This window comes from Ambystoma mexicanum, chromosome 4q, assembly GCF_040938575.1.
Source record: "Ambystoma mexicanum isolate Mex_15411 chromosome 4q, UKY_AmexF1_1, whole genome shotgun sequence".
Lineage (NCBI taxonomy): Eukaryota > Metazoa > Chordata > Amphibia > Caudata > Ambystomatidae > Ambystoma > Ambystoma mexicanum.
This window is the reverse complement of record NC_090928.1, coordinates 940,941,759-940,961,448: the sequence shown is the minus strand read 5'-3', so window position 1 is coordinate 940,961,448 and position 19,690 is coordinate 940,941,759. Positions and strand designations below refer to the sequence as shown.

The 19,690-nt window shown below is 45.8% G+C and overlaps 1 pseudogene; it reads left to right on the top strand.

Annotated features, from left to right (window-relative positions):
* Positions 1–688: 688 nt before the first annotated feature.
* LOC138467308 (fidgetin-like protein 1) overlaps positions 689–19,690 on the top strand; it is a 35,151-nt pseudogene continuing 16,149 nt past the window's right edge.

The window sequence follows — 19,690 nt, the reverse complement described above, 5'->3', positions numbered from 1 at the left end:
TAAGAACACCCAGCAGTATCCTTCCCCAATTATGGGACTCCCTGGATGTTGTTGCCAAAAGTCTCAGACCACACTACCCCCTAACGAATACAAGAGACACAATGACCCCTTGATTGTGGACTCACAAAACACACATGTTGAAGTCCTCAGGATCGTAAGCGGTCCTGTGTCAAACGGAATGGTGAATCTCCAAGGAGAATGCTCTGGAACTATAGAATCCCAAATTGACAGAAAAGCGTTAATAGAGTACTTGACCATTCAGAATGCACACCATTATGCTTTGCAAGCTAAGGATTCCAACAAAGGCGATTTGCTTCAAAGAGAGGGCATAACTCCACCGGAAGGGCTAAACACATGTTGTGCCCTTATGGCAACAGATACAAGTAAAACACTTGAATGGCTGTGAGAAACAGATGGGAACCTTCTTTCCTCAGCTGGCTCCTTATGAACCTGCGAAGGCCAATACCAGGAATGAACTTGGGAGACTTGTTCAAAAAGGATTCTAGAACCTGCAGCTCCAGGGATGGCAGGTTAAGGGCTGGGCTCCTGAGCCCTGTACTTATCTCTCTATTTATGTATTCTAACTGCTTATTTGTACGCCATGGATGAGAAGACTTCTGAACCATCATAACCTTCAAAGAGGCAGAAGGGAGAAGAAGAAGCAGATTGTGACAGGAGAGAGGACAAGATGTTGGAGCTCCTGACCAAAGTGACTGTTGAGATTGCTGAGATTAAGGCCAAATTATTTGCCTCAGAGGAGAGATATGATGAGTTGACGAACAATATTTCCTCAGTGGAGAGTCATTTAAGCGTGGTGGATGAGGAGACAAGAAGGATGGCTGAACAAATTAGGGAACTACAGAATCAGACAGAGAAGCTGAACCTGAAGTGCTCTGAACAAGAACATTTCTCAAGGAGGAATAATGTATGCATAGCAGGTTTCCTGGAAATTATTGGATAAGGGTGTCCCACAGACTTTTTGGAAAATGCACTGATCAAAATGCTTAAGCACGATCCGAAAATCCCTCTAGAGATAGAGACGGCTCACAGATCTCTGGGACCAAAGCAGGCTCTTGGGCAGAGGCCAAGACACTTCATCTTTAAATTCTTGAGATTCCCAGTGAGAGAATTGATACTGAGAAGAGCTTGTGAGCTGAAAGATTTGAACTGGGGGGGAAACAAAATCATGATCTTTGGAGATCTAAGCAAAGATGTTATGGAGAAAAGGAGAGCCTTTTATGTGGCAAAGGAGAAGGCTAGGAGCAAACACCTGAAATATTATATGGTTTACCCGGCAATCCTGAGAGTGGTTTCAAATGGCCAAACGCACTCATTTACTGACTATCGCAGTGCAGAGCCTTTCTTTCTGATTTGGAGGTGGAGCCCATTGAGGATTCCAGTATACAGAGAAATTGATTAATTGGGAAAAAGAAGAGATGAGCAGTGGATTATAATGTTTCAGATGTCACTTTAAATGTTTTATAACTTTTGTTTTGGTTAGTGTTAGTATTTATTTTTACATAATATAATTTTTGGTTGAAATGCTGTTAGAACCGTTTCATGGTCGTATTTGTTTGAAATTGAAACACGCGATCAGATGCGGCCCGGAATAGGAATGTTAAAGAAAGGAACCTAAAATCCTACTGTTACAGCGTGCGTGCTGTGATGACATGCGAATAGGCAGTATAATGGAGGAAGCCGATGAAAAGGTACGGAGCTCTGAGGATGTACGAAAGAAGGCATGGTCATGGATTGGCTCCTGGTCACTCTATGTCTTGCAGAGCCAGAGGGCGTGATTAATGTACAGCAGTGAGGCGAATCACAGCTGTTAAGGTAAGCTACTGCCTTTTGTGGGCATTTGAGTTCACGTATTAAAACAATCAATCCTTAGTAAGGCGCAGGAGCAGGTACAGTCCCAAAGAGAGGTCAGGACTTTGCAATAAAGAGCTGCGGCAGGTCAACAGCGGCAGGAAGGGAGGCCGGTTCTTGCAGGGAGATGCGGCAGAGGATGGTGGAAATGTGCACAGCTATATTTGTTCAACTGCAAGGTCACTCAGTTGCTTTCACTTCTGTGGGAGACTGGTATGCAACTGTCTTACACTGTACTCTATGGGCCTCATTCCGAGTTCGGAGGTAACCACGTCCCATTGGGTTACCTCCGAACGGTGACCGTTCACTCTTACCGCCCTACTAGGAACATCGCTATTTGCAGCATGGCTGCCTCCGAAAATTCCCATTTGAGCCCCCATAGGGCTCAATGGGAAGGGGGAAGGCGGCAATAACGGTACCGTAAATTACGGTACCGTTATTGACCCCGGTAAGGCTAAAAGCTGGCATTAAGGAAGGACCTGCAAAGGGAACTCGTAGTAGGGCGGTAAGGGTTTAACGGCACCGGTCTTGTTACCGGTGACCGTTAACCCTTACCGCCCTACTTGGAACATCGCTATGAGGCCCATATCTCTGCACTGGGGCTCTGCACCAATTGTTATTTTTATGAAGGGACTTTCAAAGCAGTGACTTTTAGAATGAAGAGCATTCCAGTGGTTTTCTATGTTGGCATATGAAGTAATGTGCTGCTGTCATTGTACTAGCGAACATATGCAATGATTTACTAACTGAGCAGTTATTTACGTTGTAATTGACACCGCAGAGATGAGTTATAACTCAATGAGGATTGCAGGGGTGGCGGGAGTCATGGAAGGGATTGATAATACGGTTATATATTGTACGGTTTGGGTGCGTATGCACTCTCATGATATTTGATTAGCCATAGAATGAAACGGGAGAATACACATAAGATGTTTGATGTGAGTAGCGTTTGACTTGAATTGGAAAATGTGATGAGTAAGACCCTCTGATTTTGAAGAGACTATACTTTAACACGTAATCACATATCTGATTATGCTTAATACTCATGTCAATGTCTGGAGGTAGCATTTGTGCATTAAGCCTTTTATGACAGCACAAATGTGATAATAGGAATTAATCTCTGGTGTTTTCTCTGTAGCTATATAAACAATTGACTCATTGTCCTGGGCAATGGTCCCAAATGTAATGTTCTTATGTGCATAATAGACGAGGTGAATGTATGCGTATTTGGGAATACAAATATTTTAGGCTTATTTAGCAATTGCTACATTGTACACTTAAGGTGTAGCTGGTAACAAGTGCTTGACCAAAACGATGTTTGTGATTTAAGGTGGTAAGTTTTTGGCTGATAATTGAGGAACATGCTGATTCTGTTATGGTAGTGGGCCAAATTATTCTTATGACATAAGAGATGCAATGATAGTTGCTTGACATAATAGGCGATTCATATGTTACAAATGTGTTTGCAACATTGGGGATATACTGAGTTCTACTATGGCAAAGATGTTCATGTTATTTATGTTTATACATAGGTTATAAGTGAATTTGTCCTGATTTATAAGCTTACTGGTTTTATGCTCTTATTATCTCTGGGGTATATGGTTCATTTAGGAAGTGATAAGGGGGAATGCGTTAGATGCATCGAATGCTTTGTGGACATATATAGTATGATGTGGGATGCCAACTGTATAATTGTCTTTGCTAGGTACTAATGACACCAGTTGAAGCAGTATATAGTCTCTGAGGAAAGGTGTTCTAATAACTATGTCATGGATGAACGATGGCATGGGGGATTGCTAGGATTGGACTGCTATCCTTAGTTGTATGATTGCATGCATTAGGTCTATTGTGTCAGATATTATAAGATGGGGCGGAATAAACGATAAGGAGTAGTTTAAGTAAATGAATGCAACATTGTATATGTTGTAATTGAGAACAGTATGGGAGGAGGGGGGTTAGGGGTGAATGCGTTGGGGAAATGCAATTGTTATAACTGCATAAAACTGGACGTTTGAGAATATGAAATATACAGATATGCAGAGCGTTCATTGTTATGACGTGCATCATATGGTGTTACATTTGAGTTAACCCTACAAATAGAAACTGGGCAATTTTAGATAGGAGTTTTTGGAATTGCAATAGGAGAGAAGAAACGTATTTGAAATACGATTGACATGGCATGTATGGGGGGGAAGTGTAGTCAGAAAAAATCTGGAAAATGGTTTGAGATTGTGCAACAATCTAAAATGAATCGGGGTTCATGTCTTTGTATTTTTGTTTGTCTGATATCCTGTCTTTGTGTGTTGTCTGATGTCTGATATCCCAGAAACAACATGATAATGGGTTGGTGTGTTCAGTGCTTGGCAGTTTATAATAATGTTTGACTCTAATACTTGCTTGTTTAGTGAGTGGTAATGCAAGACAAGCCACTAGCTCTGGTTATGAGTGAGAGTAAAATATCTCTATAATGTAATGGGTAAGCTAACAACATTAACTTGGAATGTTAAAGGGCTGAATTGCCCACGTAAGCACAGGAAGGTGATGGCAAGATTATGGAGGGCAAAAGTAGATATAGTGTTTCTGCACGAAACGCATCTGATAGATGAGGTTAGGCAATTTTTACTTGATTCTAGATATCATAAAGAACTTTCAAGTTGTTATTTATCTAAGTAAAGAGCAGTCAGCATACTTTTTAGGAAGGGTTTAAGATTTATCATTGATAAGGTGATGATGGACAGGGAGGGTCGAATGATTTGTGTGGACACCTAATACAGTGGAAAGAAGATCATGCTGGGATGTGTTTATGGTCCATGTTCACCGGGACTGGTGCTCTTTGATGAAATATCACGATTACTCCATGAAATGCATGGGGACACGGTTATTTTGGGGGTGATTTTAATAGTGTTCGTGATTATAAAATTAATCGGACTAGTCAATGTAGGTACACACATTTTGGTGTATGCAGGGAGTTTGAGTTTTTCTTTAATTTGGTGGATGCATGGAGGGAGTTTCATCCATCTTCAAGGGAGAACACGTTTAATCACCTGTACATGATACATTTTCTAGAATTGATTACATATTAGTCACAGATAAATTAATAGACAAGACGGTTAGCGTGAATATTAGAGAGAGAGAGATCTCAGACAATGCTCCTGTGGATTTACACATGAACATAGAAAGAGAGATGCCTAATTTTGTGAGGTGGCGTCTAAAAGTGGGGGTTTTGGAAGAAGAAGGTTTTGAGGAGAGCATCCAAGCATCAATGGAGAGATATTTCAAGGAGAATGAAGGGTCTGCTGAGTTTAGGATGGTATGGGATTGTTTTAAAGCAGTGATGAGGGGGGAATTTATAAGTAAAACAGCATATCTCAGAAGTAAACATTTGGGTGAATTGAAATCAATGGAAGATAGATTGGCATACTTGCAACAAAAATATGCACAGTCAGGTAGAGTCAAAGATAGATTGGAGATGTCACAAGTCCAAAAAATGTTTGTGAGTAAGACATACTTGTTGGCAGAGAAAGGCCTTTTTTTTACAAAACAGAAATTTGGGGAATGTGGGGACAATAGTGGGAAACTTCTCGCTAAAAGACTAAACGGCAGATAAATCATTTGTTCAGAGCATTATGAATGAACAAGGGAATATGGTGCTGAAAAATGTTGATATATGTAATTGTTTTAAGAGATTCTATGAGAAATTATATACAGAAGAAGTGTTTCCATCCCAGGTGGAATTAGAGTATTTCTTTGCAGCTATACAGCTATACACATTCCTAAACTGACATCAGAGGAAAGAGAGTATTTGGAAATGGAAGTTGAGACGAATGAGGTTCTACTGGCAATTGAACAACTTAGGATAGGAAAACCTCCAGGAATGGATGGTATACCTGTGCAGTTGTATAGGAAATGTAAGACTTATCTAGTACCTATTCTATGTAAATTGTTCAATCTTTTTGTGCGAGATGGAGATTTGTGCCTATCAATGAGTGAGGCCATGATTACTTTAATACCAAAGGAGGGAAGGGACCGTAAAAAATGTAGCAATTATAGACCCATTTCATTGCTGAATGTAGATGTGAAATTATTTGCAAAGATTATGGCAAATAGACTGGAAACATGTATGGGGAAGCTGGTCCATGAGTCACAGGTAGGATTTATGAAAAACAGATTTGGGTATGACAATAAAAGAACTATAGTTGACATACTGAGTTTGCAACAAAGTGAGCTATCAAATGCGGCATTGGTCTTTATGGATGCAGAAAAGGCATTTGATAGGGTATGTTGGAGGTATTTGAGATTTACAATGGAAAAGATGGGATTTGGGAATACATTTCTAGGGGTAATCAGTTGTCTTCAGGGTGTTGCAAAAGCAAGGATTTGGGTGAATAATGTGTTATCTGAGGCTTTTGAACTAACTCAGGGAATAAGACAGGGTTGTCCCCTATCGCCTTTTTGGTTCAATATCGCTTTGAAGCCATTATTGGCCTGCATTCACAGAGAACAGAGTATCAAGGGTTTGAAGTTCGGACATAAAGAAATTAAGGTTCTTTCATACGCAGACAATATGGTGGTTATTCTTGCAAATCCAGAGGGGAGAAGTGTAGCCCTGAAGAGTATCTTTGACAAGGTGAGTAATCTCTCGGGGCATAAGATTAATTGGGATGAAATGGAAGTATTCCCACTTGCTAGGACTTGTATAAGGGATAATTTTTCAGATTGGAATTGTAGATGGACTGAGTCCCATGTGAAGTATTTAGGAGTCTATCTGACTAAGGATGTAAAAAAGATGGAATTCAATGTAGGGAAAATAGTGGATACTTTAGAAAAAGCTATTAGGAAGTGGGAATGAATACCTTCGGGGATTTGAGCGAAAATCAATGCTATCAAAATGACTCTTTTGCTGGAGGTGCTTTATGTCATGCAGTCCTTGCCTCTTTCGAAAAAAATGATAGCTACTATTGACCGAGTTTTTCAAAAATGTTTGTGGGGTGAGAAGAAGAGGCCAAAGATTCCGAAGTTCATTTTGGTGCGTAGTAATAAAAAAGGGGGTTTTGGATACCCGGATTTGGAGAAATATTACAAAGGGTTTATTGTGAAGAAAACAGCATACTATCTGACAATAGGGAATGAATCTGAGCCCTTTTGGACGTTGATTGAAAGGAGTAGGATGTCTGGATTTAAGTTGAGTGCTGTCGATTCAATGGGAAGATTACCTGGGAGGGGTAGTAAGTTGCCAACTGTTGTTGCAACTGAAGATGCGCTTGTTTGGTGGTTGAACATTTTTAATGGGAATTTGTATCTCAATTACGGGGCCTCAATTTGGCTTAATCTCGGTTTACAGATTGCCAGTAAGATCATGTATTGGAGGAGTTGGGTCTTGAGAGGGGTTTTGAGCATTGGAGATGTGATACAGCATGGTCATATATTAACATTTGAGGAGTTGCAGGAGACGTTTAATCTAGCTGAAAGAGAAAGGAATAGATTTGTAACATTAAAGACGCTTTGAGTGAGAGGCTAGCAATGTTAATGAGACTGTTATAGGGGGAACCATTGGGTTGCAAGATTCTCATGTCATTACCACGAATGGTAAGCACATACACTAATTTAATGCCAGCGAATTGTGCGGTTGTTGATTCTGGAAAGAAAGTATTGGAGAAGTTGGAGGAGGAATTGAGATGTGAGATTACAGAGAAAGAGTGGGAAGGTATGTGGGGTGTGGGATATAGTAGCAAATTGGATCTTAAATTAAGACTTATCCACCAGAAAATATTTGTTGGGGTTGTGAGAAGGAGAAGGGAACACTCATTCACATGTTGTGTTACTGTTCTCGTGTGCTGGACTTCTGGACAGAGATGATAGAAAGATTAGATTCGATATTATCTATACATTTTCCTAGGATGCCTTTACAGGTGTTACTTTTATCGAGGAAGGGACGATGCGAGGTTGCTCGAAGAAATGAGCAGTGGATTGATAAGGTGCTTATGGTTGTGGCAAAACAGGTATTGATGGTGTGGTAAACAAGGAAGAAGCCTTGAGGGACGAATTGGATAAATGATGTATTGATGTTATCGGGGTTTGAGAGGGTGATGTTACAAAGACAGGACAGTGGAGATAAGTATTTAGCTCTCTGGGTGCCTTTTAATGTATTATATGGTGAGTGAGTATTTGGGGATTGTATGAGTCCGGTATGTTTTATTGAATTGATAGTGAGGATTGGGTTGTTGGTTTGGAATCTTTCTGTTTGTTTGGTTCTGTGTTACGTGTATTTCTTTTTTTTGTGTTGTGTTTATTGTTCTGCCTGATTGTTTGTCCAACCTGTGTGATTGTTTTCATATTTGTTTAGTGATGGTGTTCTGTGTACAAAGGATTTGTGGCTGGGTGAATATATATAAGGATGAGGAATTTATCTTGACTGAAAGTAATGTAGATGAACTTGTTGTACTGAATTTGTCTTGGAATTTGTACCTATGTAACATGGTACAATGGGAAGCATGTGTTGTTAAACTACTGATAATTGTATTGTTGATGCTTTTGGTATTTTAAATTGTTAAATAAAAGTTGAAAAATAAAAAAATGAAAACAGAAAATGCATAAATCCACACACAGGAGAGCAAGGGGAAAGTGTATGCACAGAGAGGAAGGGATATCCTTGAAGAATGTTAACATGAAAGGTTCTCCCACATATCATGGCACAAATAACTTCAGGTGGAATGGGTGGCTCAATGGGAACTAGGAAAAGGAACCACCTCAGGGACAATCAAAACATGATCTGACTCATTGTAAAAGTTATGGGCGTAAAATTATGTTTATACACTGCCTTCGCCAAGATTACACACTCTGTCTCAAAAGAACAAATGTAATCTTAATTCTCAATGAAATACCCAATCTAAATGCACTAATATTTGCCAACATTGAAGATTGGAATTTCCAGATATAGGAGAAACAAATTGTTGTATACTATACTTTAATTTAAAAATTGTTGTTGACCTTATCCTGTTGGAGAGAAGGTGTCTGTGTGACCTAGGTTTATCATTGCCCCTGTAGATGAAGTAGAGGTGACAGAAGTGGGGAATAGAAGAACAATTGTAAACAATGCATCAATACACATAAATGATCGTCACTGGCAAGAAAACTCTGTCCCTAAAAAGGTTCCAACAAAGACAGATTGGGCGGCCGTTATCTCCACCTTGTGGCAAAAATCGTGTTTGTAATTGTAACAATCGAGAAACCAACATTAATGTCATAAATTGCAGTACTCAGAAAATGTTTTGCCATGCTACTCCTGCCGTTATCATGAAACCAATTGTCAATTCTAAGTGTAGTGTGGGCTCTTGGAATATTAGAGACCTGTGCCCTGGACATTCTTTTATGGTATAGGCATGTGATCTTCCGGCACTCAGCAACTAGGGATGATGGTGGGCGACCCTCAGGCGGTCTATACACTGTGATCAAGAATGGCCATGGAATAATTGCTAGTGTGTTTTCAGATGAATGCAGAGGTGTATTAGCAGTTAAATTAGAATTACATCTAGAGAAAACAGTATCCCATATTCTCCTGGTGAACGTCTACTGGCATCCGGCCCATTGCAAACTTGCAGCTATGATTAGTTCTATGGAGAAGATTCTTGAGAATTATAAAGATACCTTCCCAGTCTCTGATATACTCATGGCAGGGGCTGTGAACATACATTGCTTCCCTGAGGGCAAAGATCTAGGAAAAAGGGTAGATTTCACCATCCGCATACCACACTATTAATTGAATATGGTTCTCAATGGAGAGACTTTTGGGAAGGATGGGGAGTTGCTAATGGACAAATGGCTGGAGATATCCACCCCACCCCACGTGGCATAGAGAAAGTCAAAGCTCTTGGCTTGATTATGTTATAATTTCAAAAAATGTGTTTTCCATCTCCACACTGTTTGAGGCTATACATCACTCCTACAGCAATCATTATCTAGTCACACGCCACTTAAATTTAATGCTCCGGGCACCCAAAATAACATGTTGTAAAAATATCATTGCTAATCAGAAAAAAAACAGAATTACCTGGAATGAGAAGAGCCTTGTGAACTTTAATCGATTCATTGAGAATTTCTGGAATACTGCAATCTATCCCCAAAAAGTAAAAGTCCTGTCAGTTGAACATTTCTGTGCATTCATGAAAGAAAAAGCCTCTACTCTTATAGGCAATAATATCATTGGGTAGAGATCATTTTGCCTATATGTTTACACCAAAGAAGTACAGGAAAGAAAATTACTAATGCACAAAAAGATAAAAAACTTAAGATTTACCTCCTGTAATATAGAGAAGACACTTGAACAGATTCGGAAGGAGAGACAGTCCTATCAAAATTGGATTAAGAACCATAAATTCCTTCTCAAGCAAAGAGACAGAGAAAGGATGTGGTCTGCGGTTGTATAGAAAAATAGTAGAAACATTTGGGATATTATATACTCGTGTACAAGTTCTGAATCCCTTGAAAACATGAAACCCATTCCAGAAGAAACATGGTGTAAGCATTTCGGGGAATTTTACAAAAGAAGTGGGTAGTAAAATTATAAATCCAAATCTCACTGATCCATGGATCCTAGACATTTCAATCGCAAATCTAGTCATAAAGTCTGGCTCGAATTCTCGTGCCCCTGGTCCCATTGGGTTATGTAATCTTGTGTTGACAAAAACAACCAGAAATGTGGGCCATAGTACTACACATGTTGTTTCAGGACATCTTGGCTAGTAAGGCCTCCCCTCCACTTGTCATTCCTTGGTTATTGTGCAAATATTCAAGAAATGCGATCGCATGAATCCAGCAAGCTACCGCCCTAGTGCTCTCCTTGATGTAGAGAGCAAAATATTTACACTGTGTGTTCTGAGTTGTCTGGAGGATCGACATTTCAAACAGGCTTTAGGAGGGGAACAGGAACTGACGCAAGTCGTCTTTTTGTCCAGACTATGATTGATTAAGCATGCAAAGAAGGAAATCCCCCTCTGTAAGTGGCCAGCATCAACCTAAGTCTCGCCTTTGATAAGGTTTACAGAATGAGGCTATGGTCTAAGCTATTGGCCTGAGGTATTCCAACACATCTGCTGGACATTTTGATACCACATCCATAGCAATGCTTTGGTGAGAGTGCGACTTGTAGCTAATCGGGAGGTGTCTAGGCTGAGACAAGGGTGTATTTTAGCCGTATGTCTTTTCAACTTGTATTTTTCTGATGTGGGGAAGCCTTTTGATGAAGCCTCTTTTATTGCCTCAAGGATAAGTGGTGAGTGTTGCTTTTGGGTTGCGTACGCTGATGACATGTTGCTTTTAGACAGGACTCAGATATGCTTGGAAAGGCTACTTTACTGTTTCTCAGAATACGTCAAAACAAATAGACTTGCAATAAATCCAACTAACTCTAGTATCCTATGCTTCAATGGAAAAAAATCAAAACAAACAGAATTTGGGTGGTATCTGGACTCCATATCAATCACTGTAATCCTGCGTCTAAAATACCTGGGATTTACCTTATTAAAACCAAAGCAGCATAAGACAGGAAAATTAGCATTGTGGGCACAAGGTTATCAATATGCTGGCCATATGAAATATATACCCCAAAAAATCCTCTCGTTTCACACTTTCACCCTTGGTATTATTCTATACAGGCAAACCACATGAGAAAAGGGACAGGAAAGCCATTTCAAACATTCTACGAGCAAATATAATGAGAACATTTGATGTTTCTTTGGAAATGTTGTTATCCAAACATGTTAAGGCAAAAAGAAAAATGCTAGATTCAGACTGGGCTATTAAGTGCAATGAAAGAAAGAGGGGGAACTTTGCACCTTATTTGCAACAATATCCAAATAGAAGTTTTAGTGAAAGTTTTCTGAGATTTTGTTTTAATCTGTTACATACAGGAGAGGGTTTGTACCTAAGAGGCCAACGAGAAAGTGCAATATGTAGGTTTTGTCAAGACCCTATGGAGTCTTTAAAACACTTAATGACACTGTACCCTGTGCTCCATGGTCAGCGAGAGGACTATTTTAGTCATTTTATACATTGCACTGAACATCTGAATAGTGATTATGTATGGTCATATAGGTGGCAGGGTAGACCAACATTACTCCTAATACAAATTGTGCAATATCTTAAAATAATTAAGATTATAGAATGAAATGCTCTTTTAAATGAATGTATTGAATTTTATGAATTTTAATTAATTGAAGTAATTTATGTAAAATACTTTATTGTGAATCTATCTGCAAATGAATATTGAGTTTTGTTTTCTCTTTGTTTTTACATTGTATTGTATAAAGTTTAAATAAAACTAATTTACAAAAAATAAAAAACATTTTCATGCGTGTGTGTTTCAGATTAAATTAAATAACAAATTACAATTTGTTCATTAAAGGACCAAAAAATGTGTGCCGAAAATCTTGGCACAAGCAGGCGCAAGCATGAAAAAACAGGCGCACGCGCACACGTGTGATTTATGAAAGTCCCTGCGCGTGTTTTCCTTGGGATGTGCGCCAAACCCGAGCGTGGCGTACACGGGCACACACGTCATTGCAACAGCTCAAACGCTGTGCGCGATGCGCACAGGGAAAGCGCACAATGTCCGCGCACACACCAAAAAGGGGGCGGGACACGGGGCGTAACAAGCGGAATGGGGAACAACACGTGAAAAAGAAGGCATAACTGGGGAAGTACTGCTGGGAAGTACACGGAACGCCCACACGCACGCGAACCACACGTATTCATGGAATCGAATAGGGCAAACCCGCGCACGGGCAACGACATGCACTGGCCTAAACACGTCCGCCACACGAAGGCAGGCGGTAGCGTCCCTGCGCATTACAAAAGTGTGCGCAAACAAAAAGCATGTATATACAGATATGATGAATGTCTCATACTGTGGCCCCCTAGGCTAAATGACGTGCACGCAACACACAGGCACCTAAAAAGAAGAAAAAGCGACAAGCACCCCCCAATAGCCCACATGCATGCAAAAATGACACACGAAGTATGGTGTGGCAGCCAGATGCCAAATAAAAATGTACGCGATCAACAGGCAGGCCAGTATGGCCATAAAAAAGGGGTACGCGACAAACACGGACACCCGCTGTTTGAAAAATAGCGTGTGTGTGTATTTCGCGGGTACGCAGGAAATTTCACACGCGGTTGGCCCTGTGCGAGTGGGGTACGTGTATTACTGGGGTGCGCAGGAAGTTTCACACGCGATTGGCCCTGTGCGCGATACGGGCCTTTGGTCCAATGAAATCGCATACGTGTGCTGACGCGCTTACGCGCTAAGGGCCTTTCCTCGGATTTCACACTGACGTGCACTTTTTTCATGTGCCAATTCACTCCGTATCAAGCTGGCCACGTGTACACACACATAAGACCACGCTCCTGCCCTGAAGGCCATTTTCCTGCCCCCCAGAGCCCTGGGCACGCTCCCACCTGCCATCTGCTGCTGCCTGACTGCCTGCTGCCCACGTGCCCTGCTATTTGGTGCCTGCATGTCAGCCAGGGTTCCAGTTGCTGTGTCCACCCCTGCTGGAACAGAAGACTCCCGACTGGGATACCATCGCTCCACAGCCCAGCCCCAGGACCAGTTGCCCACCCACGCCTGCCTTCGGGGGTTGCCATGTCGGGTCAAACACCATCTGAGCCCACTGGTGACCCCCAGCCAGAGAGGCAGAGGGCCACCAGCTTCAGTGTGAAGGAAGTTGGTGTCCTGGTGGAGCATGTCCTGGGGCATTATGATGCCCTCTTCGGAACATCACGCGACAACAAGGAAGGACGGGAGAGGATCTGGGAGGATGTAGTGGTTGCCATCAACGTGGAGGGGGTGCCAACCCCCGACATCAAGCACATCAAGAAGCGCTGGGAGGACTTCAGGTCCAGGACCCTTCACAAGGCCCGGCGCCTCGCAGAGGGGGGCCGGGTCAGCATGAGTGACATCCAGATGAGGGTCCTGGAACACGTATGCCCAGCGCTGCATGCCCAGATCCTTCAGAGGAAGACCCGTCTGGAGTTGAGCGGTAAGTGGCCAAGTATTGGTGTGCGAGACAGGGCATGTTGCAGTGTGCTGGTAGTCTGATACTTGCCTGTATGTGTGACATGGGCCATGTATGGATGTGTGTGTGCAGGGACATCATGGTCATGCATGTGAGACCAGTAATGTGCGAATCACATGGTTGGTGCATGAGTTCCAATGCTACATGGGGAGCTGTATGGCAAATGCACACATGAAAGCATGCCAGTGACTGTTCTTGCACATGGTGGGGATGTGAGGGATGGGTGCTGCTGTCATGTACATGTATGGTGCACATGTGTGTGTGTCTGAGAAGTGTGTCTGTGACTTCGATACGCCATGGATTCATGACACATGTCCGTGATGATGTGTAGTTTCACTCATGCAGTGCGGTCACCGCTGTATGCACTGTGTCTATCCACTGTGTCTGTGGTGTACAAGGCATGATGCATGACCCTCCGGTGATGTGTGTGCATGGGATCAGTGTGAGCCAGGATGCATGTGAGTTTGAAGGCAACATTTTGATTAATAGAGGCCCTTGTACATGGATGCTGATGTTGATTGCAGGCGCCATGCCTGTGTATGCATGTGTGTTGCGTGCATTCACCCATGTGTTGTGGAGGGACAGGATGAAAGTGATGTTAGACACTGCCACTCATGTGTTATTGCTTCCTGTATAGGGGAATATTGTACTGTAGCCTGATGCTTGTGTTCTATGTCTCCCTCTACGCAGCGTCAAGTGAAGAAGAGGGCAGAGACGGCGCTGTGGAGCCAAGCAGCGGGGATGCCTCCACTGGGCGGTGACACAAGGCCCAGACACCCTCCCAGGACTTGCCATCATCCGGGAGCGAGGGGGCTGGTGCCGCATCTGCCACTACGGCTGTGGCGGAAGGGCCGGGTGAGCCCCCACAGGGGCTTGCAATGGTGGAAGACGGTACGGAGATATCCAGGCTGGTGGTCTCCACAGAGGAGGAGGAGCCCGCTACTGAGCCGCACATGGGGCCTGGTGGAGGTCGTAAAACTGGTGCAAGTAGTGCAGTCCAGGGCCAGGGTCAGGAGGCAGCACAGGTCACCACAAAGGGGCCTGTGCATGTCCCTGTCCTTGACCCTGTGTCCTTGTCCCAGGCCCGTCCGCAGGTAGCGGAGAGTGACATGTCATCTGCCTCTCCACTACCTTTGGACAAGGGGTCCCATGAACGTATGGGCTCCATCCTTATTGGTGTCGCGTTGCGCACGCGTGACATTCGTGATGACGTGCATTCTTCCTGGGCAGAGAACGCACACCATCACGAAGAGCAGCGTTGCGACGTGGCTCTGTTGGGAGGGGCCCTGGTTGGTGGGTTCCTACATGTGACGCGCACTCTGGTGGACCTCTCCTCCTCTGAGGAGACTATGCGCCAGTCGTTCTCCCTGCCGTCTTCCAGCCCAGATTCCACCAGGGCCCCCTGTGGACCTGGCCTGACCAACACAGCCAGCTTGGTGGAGATCCCATCCCTGCCACAGTCGGGAGTCGGCGGTCCAGCAGGGGTGGACACCACAACTGGAGACCAGCTGATGGAGGATGTGCAGGCATCATCGGACAGGGCACATGGACAGCAGCAGCAGCAGCAGCAGGAGCAGGCTCTAGGTGGGAGCAATGATGGCTCAGGGCCATCGACACCAGGGGGGCAGGCATCGGCCAGAGGGCAGGAGGAGCCTGGAATGGATGTGTCTTCCATGTGGCTGTGGTTGGGCCAGCGTATAGGTGCGGAGCGGCGGCGGGCGGAAGAGGCGCGGTTCACCATGGTCAGGGCGGAGTTCTCCATGCGTCGGGCGTTCAGGCGGGCAGAGTGCCTCGAGGCGACTCGCAGGGAGTTGGAACAGGCCATGAGTGCCTCCCTGTGAGACCTCGGGCCAGGGCAGAGGCCCGCCTCCGGAACACCACAGAGTGAGCCGCAGGACTTGCCCGCCGCCATTGTATATAGATAGTGTTAGGTTTCCTTTCCTTTTTTTTAATTTTGGTTGCGCTTGGACAATGCACCACGTTTTTGTATATAGTTTTTTATTAGGTTGTATTTTTGGTAGGTTTCATTTCATCAGTTGGGCTCATGGACCCTGGATTGTTCATTTGTACATAGTTCACCATTGGATTATTCTCATTTTTTTATTTTCACCATGGAGCAATGGATTTCACTTTCTTTTTTCCCTTGGATTTGCTTTGTTGGACTGTGACTTTGGACACCATTTCTTTTGGATTTCTTTGGATTATGATTTCTTGTTTTTTATTCTTTTACGGACATGCAGCATTTCTTTAATTATTCCCATTGTTGAGTGTTTCTTTTAATTACATTCATGTTGTATTTAATATATTTTCTTCTTCATACTTCGATGTGTGGTATTATCTCATTGGTTTCATGCATGTCATGATATGGGTTTTCACATTCACTTGCACCCATTGTTTGTGTGTGATGGACATGTGTTCATTTACATACTTGCCTTTGGGGTTGTATCATGTAATTGGCTTTTCTATGTGGGTGGATGGAATACTTGGTTGGGTCTTTGGGCTGGGGAGGCTGGCCATAAGGGCCATGATTGAGGATCGTCATGACGTGGGGGCAGGGGGACATGAGTGAGACATGAGTGGGGGCCTGCTGGCTGGAGCCCTGCACTGCTGGGGGGTGGGGGTGCAGGGGGACATGAGTGGGGGCCTGCTGGCAGGTACCCTGCACTGCTGGGGGGTGGGGGTGCAGGGGGACATGAGTGGGGGCCTGCTGGCAGGTGCCCTGCACTGCTGGGTGGTGGGGGTGCAGGGGGACATGAGTGGGGGCCTGTGGGGAGGTGCCCTGCTCTGCTAGGGGTGGGTGTGTAGGGGGACATGAGTGGGGGCCTGCTGGCAGATGCCCTGCACTGCTGGGGGGTAGGGGTTCAGGGGGACATAAGTGGGACATGAGTCGGGGTCTGCTGGCAGGTGCCCTGCACTGCCGGGGGGTGGGGGTGCAGGGGGACATGAGTGGGACATGAGTGGGGGCCTGCTGGCAGGTGCCCTGAACTGCTGGGGGTGGGGGTGCAGGGGGACATGAGTGGGGGCCTGCTGGCAGGTGCCCTGCACTGCTGGGGGGTGGGGGTGCAGGGGGACATGAGTGAGGGCCTGCTGGCAGGTGCCCTGAACTGCTGGGGGTGGGGGTGCAGGGGGACATGAGTGGGACATGAGTGGGGCCTGCTGGCAGGTGCCCTGCAATGCTGGGGGGTGGGGTGCAGGGGGACATGAGTGGGGGCCTGCTGGCAGGTGCCCTGCACTGCTGGGGGGTGGAGGTGCAAGGGTACATGAGTGGGACATGAGTGGGGGACTGCTGGCAGGTGCCCTGCACTGCTGGGGGGTGGGGGTGCAGGGGGACATGAGTGGGGGCCTGCTGGCAGGTGCCCTGCACTGCTGGGGGGTATGGGTGCAAGGGACATGAGTGAGGGCCTGCTGGCAGGTGCCCTGCACTGCTGGGGGGTGGGGGTACAGGGGGACATGAGTTGGACATGAGTGGGGGCCTGCTGGCAGGTGCCCTGCCCTGCTGGGGGGTGGGGTTGCAGGGGGACATGAGTGGGGGCCTGCTGGCAGGTGCCCTGCACTGCTGGGGGGTGGGGGTGCAGGGGGACATGAGTGGGGGCCTGCGGGCAGGTGCCCTGCACTGCTGGGGGGTGGGGGTGCAGGGGGACATGAGTGAGGGCCTGCTGGCAGGTGCCCTGCACTGCTGGGGGTTGGGGGTGCAGGGGGACATGAGTGGAACATGAGTGGGGGCCTGCTGGCAGATGCCCTGCACTGCTGGGGGTGAGGGTGCAGGGGGTCATGAGTGGGACATGAGTGGGGGCCTGCTGGCAGGTGCCCTGCACTACTGGGGGGTGGGGGTGCAGGGGGACATGAGTGGGGGCCTGCTGGCAGGTGCCCTGCACTGCTGGGGGGTGGGGGTGCAGGGGGACATGAGTGGGACATGAGTGGGGGCCTGCTGGCAGGTGCCCTGCACTGCTGGGGGGTGGGGTGCAGGGGGACATGAGTGGGGGCCTGCTGGCAGGTGCCCTGCACTGCTGGGGAGTGGGGGTGCAAGGGGCCATGAGTGGGACATGAGTGGGGGCCTGCTGGCAGGTGCCCTGCACTGCTGGGGGGTGGGGGTGCTGGGGGACATGAGTTGGTGATCAGTAGTGCAAGCTGACATGTGGCTTGGCTGGGGGGCATGCCCATGGTGGATGGGCCACCTGCGGGACATGACCAGGGGTGCAGGGTAGTCCCCTGTGGTGTGGGCTGCCTGCAGGGGCCATGGAGGTTGTATAGGGAACACCTGGGAGGACCCACACTGCCAATTCACGTGTAGGACTCCCCGCAGCCCCGAAATACATGTACCCTGCTCAAATCGCACGTGAGACTTCACGCGAACCCCGGTTATACACGTATCCCGCTCGCACAGGGCCAATCGCGTGTGAAACTTCCCGCGCACCCCAGTAATACACGTACCCCACTCGCACAGGGCCAATCGCTTGTGAAAATTCCCACGCACCCCCCGAAATACACGTACCCCACTCGCACAGGGCCTATCACGTGCAAAACTTCCTGCGAACCCCAGTAATACATGTACTCCACTCGCACAGGGCCAATCGCGTGTGAATCTTCCCACAAACCCCAGTAATACACGTACCCCACCCGCACAGGGCCAATCGCATGTGAAAATTCCCACCACCCCCCGAAATACAAGTACCCCACTCGCACAGGGCCTATCGCGTGCAAAACTTCCTGCGAACCCCAGTAATACATGTACCCCACACGCACAGGGCCAATCGCGTGTGAAACTTCCCACAAACCCCAGTAATACACGTACCCCACTCGCACAGGGCCAATCGCGTGTGAAACCTCCCGCGAACCCCAATAATCCATGTACCCCACCCGCACAGGGCCAATTGCGTGTGAAACTTCCCGCAAACCCCAGTAATACACGTACCACACTCGCACAGGGCCAATCGCGTGTGAAACTTCCAGCGAACCCCAGTAATACACGTACCCCACTCGCACAGGGCCAATCGCGTGTGAAACTTCCTGCGAACCCCAGTAATGCACGTTCCCCACTTGCGTGTGCTGTGTGGCGGCCATGTATACTGGTACAGGGTTAGCGCAGCCCTTTGCGCTGGATTGGGGATTTTGATGGCTTTTCCCTGCGCAAGTGGCGTTCTTGGGGGCGTAACTGGCGCTGCTGGAGGGTCGCTGCGCCACTGTGCGCCACGGCTGGTTTTGGTAGCTAAAATCCATGAATACGCTGTGTGCGGAAATGGATTTTAGCACACACGGCTGGCGCAGAGATTCGCACCCACACACTGTGCGCCAGCTGCGTGCGCCACTTGTGCGCTAAATTCTATGAATTACCACCATAATATCTAAAATACACAGTGAGCAATTGATCAGTGCCTCATAGCATAACAAATATAATTACCTAATAAAACCTTCAGGGTAATGCAACAACACATTAACATAATCTTTAAAACTTACATATAAAGTAGGAGTAACATCCATAAAAATCAACAAGCAACTATTTTCATGATTTCCAAACATTTCCAATAAAATTTTACAAGGTAAAATATCAAGTTATGATCATTGCCATTTAAAAACCTAGGCCATATTAAGGATAGATCTTCACAATTAGTACCATTGTTATATGATTTTAGATGATTTGTCCTTAGCATATGTAAGCTTTCACATTCTATTAATAGATGTTCAAGTGTTTCAACTTTACCGGTACCACATAACCTACAATGGAGTACATTGCCCGCCTTGCGTTATCCATG